Raw genomic sequence first — 8,780 nt, forward strand, 5'->3', positions numbered from 1 at the left:
TATAATCTAGTGAAAGGATTATCTATCTAGTGGTAGAGCAATGAGGTTTATTGAACATCTAATATATTTTTATAGATGCTATATGATTTAATCCACAATGTTATCTCCATTTTACAGATGTAAAAATGATTCTTAATTAAATTATAGACTTTTCCAAAGGATAAATAGCCAGGACTGAGACTGCAAGTCTACATGCCTCAAAGCTCAGGCCTCTTGAACCACTAAAAGTTCCTCCCACCTGAATAGATAGGATGGACACATTCTTAGACCATAGCATTCAAAACAGCTGTTATCAAGTTACATGAGTGCAACCAAAAAGATAGTGCTGGTTCAAGGAGGGTAAGATCCACTGGGATTCATTGTAGAAATAGCTTTTGAGTTGGGCATTTAGAGGCAAGTAATATAGGTGAGGAGAGCTTCCCTGGTGGTTCAGATGGTAAAGAATCTTCCTGAAATGCAAGAGACCTGGGTTTGATCCCTGGGTAGGGAAGATCCCTTGGAGAAGGGAATGTCAACCCACTCCAGTATTCTTGCCTGGGGAATGCTATGGACAGAGGAGCCTGGTGGGCTATATAGTCCATGGGGGTTGCAAAGAGTTGGACATGACTGAGTGACAATACTTTCACTTCCAAGATAGGTGAGGAGAGGGGAAAATAACTTCACAAGGAGGAAATGGAGTTAAAGCCCTATAAGACAGTATCTGGAAATGAGAGCTGGTCTAGTTTAGATAGAAAGTAGTGTTTATCTATGCCAATATTGGGACAAAACCGATGAAAGAAGGTTTCTTCCCTTTCATTATCTTTCTTTCCCAAAGTCCAGACGGAGTCTCATCAAAATATCATTACATGAAAGTGAAGTCACTCAGTTGTGTCCAACTCTTTGCAACCCCATGGACTGTTGCCTACCAGGCTCCTCCATCCGTGGGATTCTCCAGCCAAGAGTACTGGAGTGGGTTGCCATTTCCTTCTCCAGGGATCTTCCCAACCCAGGGATCAAACCTGGGTCTCCTGCATCGGAGGCAGACGCTTTAACCTCTGAGCCACCAGGGAAGCCTCAATCCCTTAATCCCTCAGTGAACATAGTCAAATCCTTTATGAAAGACCTAATAGAACTGTTAATGTATAGACACACACACACACACACACAAAGCTTATACACATTAAGTTTCAACTCATTAGTAATAAAGTCAATGTAGTTGTTTATTAGACCTCATTATCGTCAGCCTTATACTAGGTCCTTTTAAATTCATGTAGCAGATAACTCAGAGAAGGCAATGGCAAGCCACTCCAGTACTCTTGCCTGGAAAATCCCATGGATGGAGGAGCCTGGTAGGCTGCAGTCCGTGGGGTCGCTAAGGGTCGGACATGACTGAGTGACTTCACTTTCACTTTTCACTTTCACACATTGGAGAAGGAAATGGCAACCCACTCCAGTGTTCTTGCTTGGAGAATCCCAGGGACGGGGGACCCTGGTGGGCTTCTGTCTATGGGGTCACACAGAGTCGGATACGACTGAAGTAACGCAGCAGCAGAAGCAGATAACTACTGTGAACTAGACAGTATTCTAGACAATGACGGCACACCAACATAGTCCTTTCTCTTTCTCAAGGTAATATGACTATTCATTTATATGTCTACCTTTCCTGCTAGATTATGAATTCCTAATGTGCAAATGCTAAAGCTGAAACTCCAGTACTTTGGCCACCTCATGCGACGAGTTGACTCACTGGAAAAGACTCTGATGCTGGCAGGGATTGGGGGTGGGAGGAGATGGGGACGACAGAGAATGAGATGGCTGGATGGCATCACCGACTCGATGGACATGAGTTTGAGTGAACTCCAGGAGTTGGTGATGAACAGGGAGGCCTGGTGTGCTGTGATTCATGGGGTTGCAAAGAGTTGGACACGACTGAGCGACTGAACTGAATGTGCAAAAGATCACAGAGGAAGGCAGCTTCCTTCTCTGACTTTAAAACACCATTTCCTTCTATTGTTTACACTGAAATAATCAGGTTGAAAGAAATTATTTTATAGAGAAGTAAAACTTTTTTTTTTTCTGCCTTAAAACACAATCTTTTAGTCTTGGTCTAATTATCCCTACAGACAAATTATTCCTAGGGGCTGTTTTCTTGGCCTAAGAATGTAGAAAACCGTTGGGTTTCAAGAAAATTTTGGAAGAGAAAAGAGAGTATGTGTTAACCTTGCATTTTACCCTCTTGAAAACTATAGATTATATGTAAAAATTTTCATTTACTGAAAAAAAATTAAAAATTATGGCCCACCAGTCATGTGTCAGGCACTGTGCTTCATGCTGTTGACTCACTGATAGAAACATACTTGGCCTGCCCTCAATGGGAGTGCAGTCTGGTGGAGAACAGACACAAATAATATTCACAGTAAATATATCAGTATCATTAACTTTTAATTCAACATCTATGTACCAAGCATTAGCCTAGGCAGTGAAAATCTGTTGCTAGACAAAATAAACCCAATATTTCCTTATAGTTTAGAGGGGGAGACAGAAAACAAATCATTATATCTTACCAAATGTAATTATAGACTCTACACCAGGGTTTCACAACTTCCACACTATTAACATTCCAAGAGGAAACGTTCTTTGTATATTATAGGAGGTTTAGCAGCATCTATGGTCTCTGCTCCCACTAGATGCCAGTTGTACTCCTCTCTCCCAATGGTTCCCAAATGCCAAATGGCCCTGGGAGGGATATTGCCCTAGGTTGGGAACATGTATTATATTGGTGGTGGTTTATTTACTAAGTCATGTCCAACTCTTGTGACCCTATGGACTGTAGCCCGTTGGACTCTTCTGTCTATGGGATTTTCCAGGCAAGAATACTGGCATGAGTAGCCATTTCCTTCTCCAAGGAATCTTCACAGTCCAGGACCTAAATCAATCTCCAGCACTGCAGGCAGATTCTTGACTGACCAAGCTACCAGGGAAGAAACTATATTTGTATTAGCACTGTAATACAAAATGCTGAGAAATCGTGGAACTAAGGGATTTAACCTAGCCCCACGGGCCAGGGCCAGCTTTCCTAAGGAAGGGATATTTTGGTTTTAGCATTGTATGTGAGCGATCTCATTAACTGAAGAGTAGTGAGAGGGACTAGTAAGGATAGATACCATTGTAACTTGGCTGGCAGCAAGAGCCCTCATATGCTTTGAGCTCTAAATAAAGTGAACCTGAAACCCTCCCCCAGCATCCCCTACCTCTGTATTTGAACTTCTCTTTCTGTGTATGTTGTCTCTGATTTACATGGAATTGTCTCTGGTGTGAAAATCAGTCCTTCCTTGAGTGTTCCCAAACTCCCGCCCACCCCCACATACATACATGTATACAAGACAGCAAAGTAGCAACTTCTTGAAGACTTCAGGAGGCAAAATAGAGGTTCAAGAAATGCAAACAACTTCACATTGAACATTTAGTACATCTGATCTCAAATGCCCTTCAGCCTCCCCTATAAAAGTGCTAGTTTACTGATTCATTACCCTCAAAGTCCCTAAGCACACACTGGCTCCTTTTCCTCAGAACCCAATTTCAAATAAAAGACAGTTTCTCAGCAGAGAAGTTTTAATGCTCTTTGTTGCTTGGGATCCTATTGACATGTAGATACCCATTATTATTCCTTCTACTGAGGACAGCTGCCTAATGTTTTTCCCCCAAATAAGGGTCATGCGCAAAAACAAACACCGGTGCCCGCTCTTAAGATAAGGACTTCATCTTGTTATGCTCTGGCAGTCATATGAAGGCTACAAAGAAGGGACACATGAAGGAAAGTATGCCCAAGTTTTTTTGTTATATTATCCAAAGAGAAAAAAATTTACAGAATTTTTCAGAAGAGACAGTAGTTTGTTAGGATAAGGAGAATGGAGAGGCATTTGTAAGTACCTGAATGGAGCAGTGTGACTTGAGTGTGGGGGGAAGTAATAGGAAACGAGACTGGAAGAGGATGAAGGAAGGCCTGGCAAGAGAGGAAAACAGTAACATAGTGTGACAAATAACACATGCTGTGATGTGGGCTTCCCTGGTGGCTCAGAGGTTAAAGCGTCTGCTTCCAATGCTGGAGACCCGGGTTCGATCCCTGGGTTGGGAAGATGCCCTGGAGAAGGAAACGGTAACCCACTCCAGTATTCTTGCCTGGAGAATCCCATGGACGGAGAAGCCTGGTAGGCTACAGTCCACGGGGTCGCATAGAGTCGGACACGACTGAGCGACGGAACGGAACGGTGATGTGGAACTTTTCATACAAGCAATGTTGGAGTCACTGTAAGATTTTTATCTAGTAGAATCAATTGAACAGATTCTCATTTTAGAGGGGAAAAAAAACAATCACTGACAGAGTTTGCCACCTGGTTCAGGGAGGCCAGTTAGGAGGAGAGTGTAATGAGTATTCCAAGTGGGAGATGGTGACGCTAAATCTAAGGGGAAGTGGTGGTGTTTCATGGTTAAAAATAATGAAAATAAGTGCTAAAGAGATAGCATCCACGGAATGCCCTATGCCAAGAGCTAAGCTCCTAATACTTATAAACTAATCTACACAATGATCCTATGAGGTCATTATCAATTTTGTCTTCATTTTACAGAAATGGTTTCTAATTTGGTTGGTCATACAGCTTGCAAGAGGTAGAACACTGATTCTAATAGAGGTCTGATTCTAACTTAGGCCACCCAATGCCAACTCTTTGCGATCTCATGGACTATAGACCGCCAGGCTCCTTTGTCCATGGAATTGTCCAGGCAAGAATACTGGAATGGGTAGCCATTTCCTTCTCTAGGGGATCTTCCCAACCAGCAATTGAACCTGGGACTCCTGCATTGCAGGCAGTTTCTCTACATTCTGAGCCACCAGAGAAGCCAGTTACTATTCTTCAAAGGAACAAGATTTTCTTAATGAATAAAAACAAATTTAAAGGATTTTTTATGAATGTGGTTTCAAAAATTCTTAGGCAAAAGTGAGAAAAAAAGATATAACTGAAAGGTTATTTTTAGTGCATATTTTAAATATAAAGGTTGCTAGGGATTGGTGCATGATGACTTAGATATAATAGTAAGAGAGAGGGAAGCATCTGGAATGACTTCAGTTTTTGATTGACTTGAACACCATCCAACCATGAAAAAAATTTTGGAGAACAAGGATGGAATGAGGTATTCAGTTCAGTTCAGTTCAGTCGCTCAGTCGTGTCCGACTCTCCGCGACCCCATGAATCACAGCACGCCAGGCCTCCCTGTCCATCACCAACTCCCGGAGTACACTCAAACTCATGTCCACAGAGTCGGTGATGCCATCCAGCCATCTCATTCTCCGTCGTCCCCTTCTCCTCCTGCCCCCAACCTTTCCCAGCATCAGAGTCTTTTCCAGTGAGTCAACTCGTCGCATGAGGTGGCCAAAGTATTGCAGTTTCAGCTTTAGCATCAGTCCCTCCAATGAACATCCAGGATTGATCTCCTTTAGAATGGACTGGTTGGATCTCCTTGCAGTATAAGGGACTCTCAAGAGTCTTCTCCAACACCACAGTTCAAAAGCATCGATTCTTCGGCGATCAGCCTTCTTCACAGTCCAACTCTCACAACCATAGATGACCACGGGAAAAACCATTGCCTTGACTAGACGGACCTTGGTTGGCAAAGTAATGTCTCTGCTTTTTAATATACTATCAAGGTTGGTCATAACTTTCCTTCCAAGGAGCAAGCGTCTTTTAATTTCATGGCTGCAATCAGCATCTGCAGTGATTTTGGAGCCCAAAAAAACAAAGTCTGACACTGTTTCCACTGTTTTTCCATCTATTTCCGATGAAGTGATGGGACCAGATGCCATGATCTTTGTTTTCTGAATGTTGAGCTTCAAACCAACCTTTTCACTCTCCTCTTTCACTTTCATCAAGAGGCTTTTGAGTTCCTCTTCACTTTCTGCCATAAGGGTAGTGTCATCTGCATATCTGAGGTTATTGATATTTCTCCCAGCAATCTTGACTCCAGCTTCTGCTTCTTCCAGCCCAGCGTTCCTCATGATGTACTCTGCATATAAGTTAAATAAGCAAGGTGACAATATACAACCTTGACGTACACCTTTTCCTATTTGGAACCAGTCTGTTGTTCCATGTCCAGTTCTAACTGTTGCTTCCTGACCTGCATACAGGTTTCTCAAGAGGCAGGTCAGGTGGTCTGGGATTCCCATCTCTTTCAGAATGTTCCACAGTTTATTGTGATCCACACAGTCAAAGGCTTTGGCATAGTCAATGAAGCAGAAATAGATGTTTTTCTGAAACTCTCTTGCTTTCTCCATGATCCAGCGGATGTTGGCAATTTGATCTCTGGTGCCTCTGCCTTTTCTAAAACCTGCTTGAACATCTGGGAGTTCACGGTTTACATATTGCTGAAGCCTGGCTTGGAGAATTTTGAGCATGACTTTGCTAGCGTGTGAGATGAGGGCAATTGTCCGGTAGTTTGAGCATTCTTTGGCATTGCCTTTCTTTGGGATTGGAATGAAGACTGACCTCTTCCAGTCCTGTGGCCACTGCTGAGTTTTCCAAATCTGCTGGCATATTGAGTGCAGCACTTTCACAGTATCTTCTTTCAAGACTTGTAATAGCTCAACTGGAATTCCATCACCTCCACTAGCTTTGTTAGTAGTGATGCTTTCTAAGGCCCACTTGACTTCACATTCCAAGATGTCTGGCTCTAGGTCAGTGATCACGTTATCGTGACTATCTTGGTCGGGAAGATCTTTTTTGTACAGTTCTTCTGTGTATTCTTGCCACCTCTTCTTAATATCTTCTGCTTCTGTTAGGTCCATACCATTTCTGTCCTTTATCGAGCCCATCTTTGCATGAAATGTTCCCTTGGAATCTCTAATTTTCTTGAAGAGCTCTCTTGTTTTTCCTATTCTGTTGTTTTCCTCTATTTCTTTAGCTCTCATTTTAAACAGTGGTCTTGGGATACTTAAGTATATTCCAGGTAAAAATGTCTAGCAGGCTGTTGAACATAGGAATCTAGATTTCCTTGATTTCTGAGAAAATGTTTTTAAAACATTACTTAAGAGTCAAATCACAAATAGCTTAAAAAAAAAAACACCAAAACAAACGAACAAAAAAAGAAAATAGATTACTATCTTGTTTTGACTACTGTTCACATCGTTAAGCATCTCCACTTGGAGACCAAACACACATATATGTTATCTCCAGATACTGCCAGTCAAAGGTATCTGAACAGTCTTCCTCATTTTAGTAAATAGCAACTCTGTCCATCTTTCTACTAGTTTGTCAAGACAGAAAACTTACAGACTTCCTTGATGTCTCTTCTTTTCTCACGAACCACATCCAATCTATTAACAAATCTTGGTTTACCTTCAGAACAAGTCTAAAATTAGACCTGCTGCCACTGTTGTTCAAGCCTATTACTTGAATTATTTCAACAGTTTTTTAACAGTTAACTCTCTTTCTTCCCTGCATTTCCCATGGTATATTGTCAATACAGGAAGCAGTGATCTTTTTAAAATAGAAGGCTTGTTTGGTAAACTTATGTTCAACCAAGCCAATGAATAAGGAAAGTCTTTTTAACACTTGGATATCTATATGAGAAAGAAAGAAACAAAAAACAGAACTCTTCAATTCTATTTTATTTTATATACAAAAATTTAATTTGAGATACAAAGTAAAAATCAATGTAAAAGGCAAAATTATAAAACTTCTGGAAGAAAACAGAATAGCTCTGTGAACCTGTGAATATGTACTAAACAGGACATATAAAGATCTGAAATTTAAAAAAAAAATGATTAACTGGATTTCTCCAAATATAAAAAAATCTGGTCATCAAAACTTTCCATTAAGAAAGCAACATAGGCAAAACTACACACAGGGAAAAATATTTGCAGTATAAATGTATGAAAATAGCACCTTTTAGGGTTAATATGTAAAAAACTGCTACAAATCAATAATACAAAACCAAGTGGCTCATTCACAGAAAGGCAAAACATGTGAAATTGCCAATCACAAAGGTGTAGGAATGGCCAATAAGCATAGGAAATGTGCTCATTATCTTTAGCAACAGACAGATGTGAATTAAAAAACAAAGTCAGACCACGTCATACTTGCTTGTATAAGTAAAAGTTTTAAAAAATACTAGCAATACCAGTGGAAAGCAACCACGACCCTCATACAACACTGGTAGGAGCATAAAATGATACAACCACTTTGGAGAAATCTTTGGCAGGTTTTCTCTAAAATTGACCACAGCTCCACAGCTATGTATATACTCGAAAGAAACATAAACATGCCCTCACATTCTTCAGATAAGTACACAATACTGAACTTTTGGTGATGAGCATGCTGTAGTATAAACAGAAATATAATGAAATATAATGTATACATAATACTTATGTTATAAACCAAAGATATCTCTATAAATAAAAAATAAAAGAAAAACAAAACAAACAAAAATACATATACTCAAAAGAAATCACAGCAGTCTTATTCATAACAACTTAAATCGGAAATAGCCCAAATTTCCATCAACAGGAAAATGGATATATAACCAATATAAACAAACATTAGAATACTACACAGCAATAAAAGAGGACGATTAACTTATGTAACAAGAATAAACTCTATAGACATTATGTTCAGTAAGAGATACCAGACACAAAAGAATTCAAGCTATATGATTCCATTTATATAAAGTTCAAGAATAGAAAAAGGAGAAAATTGACTGGAAAAATGTATGAGGGGATTTCTGATGTGATATGTCTTGTTCTGGATGGTAAT

The 8,780-nt window shown here is 40.2% G+C and overlaps 1 non-coding gene across 1 annotated transcript; it reads right to left on the reverse strand.

Moving 5' to 3' along the window:
• Nucleotides 1-977: 977 nt before the first annotated feature.
• On the reverse strand, nt 978-1,049 carry TRNAR-CCG (transfer RNA arginine (anticodon CCG)). The gene has a single exon. It is a non-coding gene; the product is annotated as a tRNA-Arg (tRNA).
• Between the last annotated feature and the right edge of the window lie 7,731 nt (nt 1,050-8,780).

Source organism: Moschus berezovskii, chromosome 1 (assembly GCF_049115385.1).
Source record: "Moschus berezovskii isolate FMDL1 chromosome 1, NW_MosBer_1.0, whole genome shotgun sequence".
Classification (NCBI taxonomy): domain Eukaryota; kingdom Metazoa; phylum Chordata; class Mammalia; order Artiodactyla; family Moschidae; genus Moschus; species Moschus berezovskii.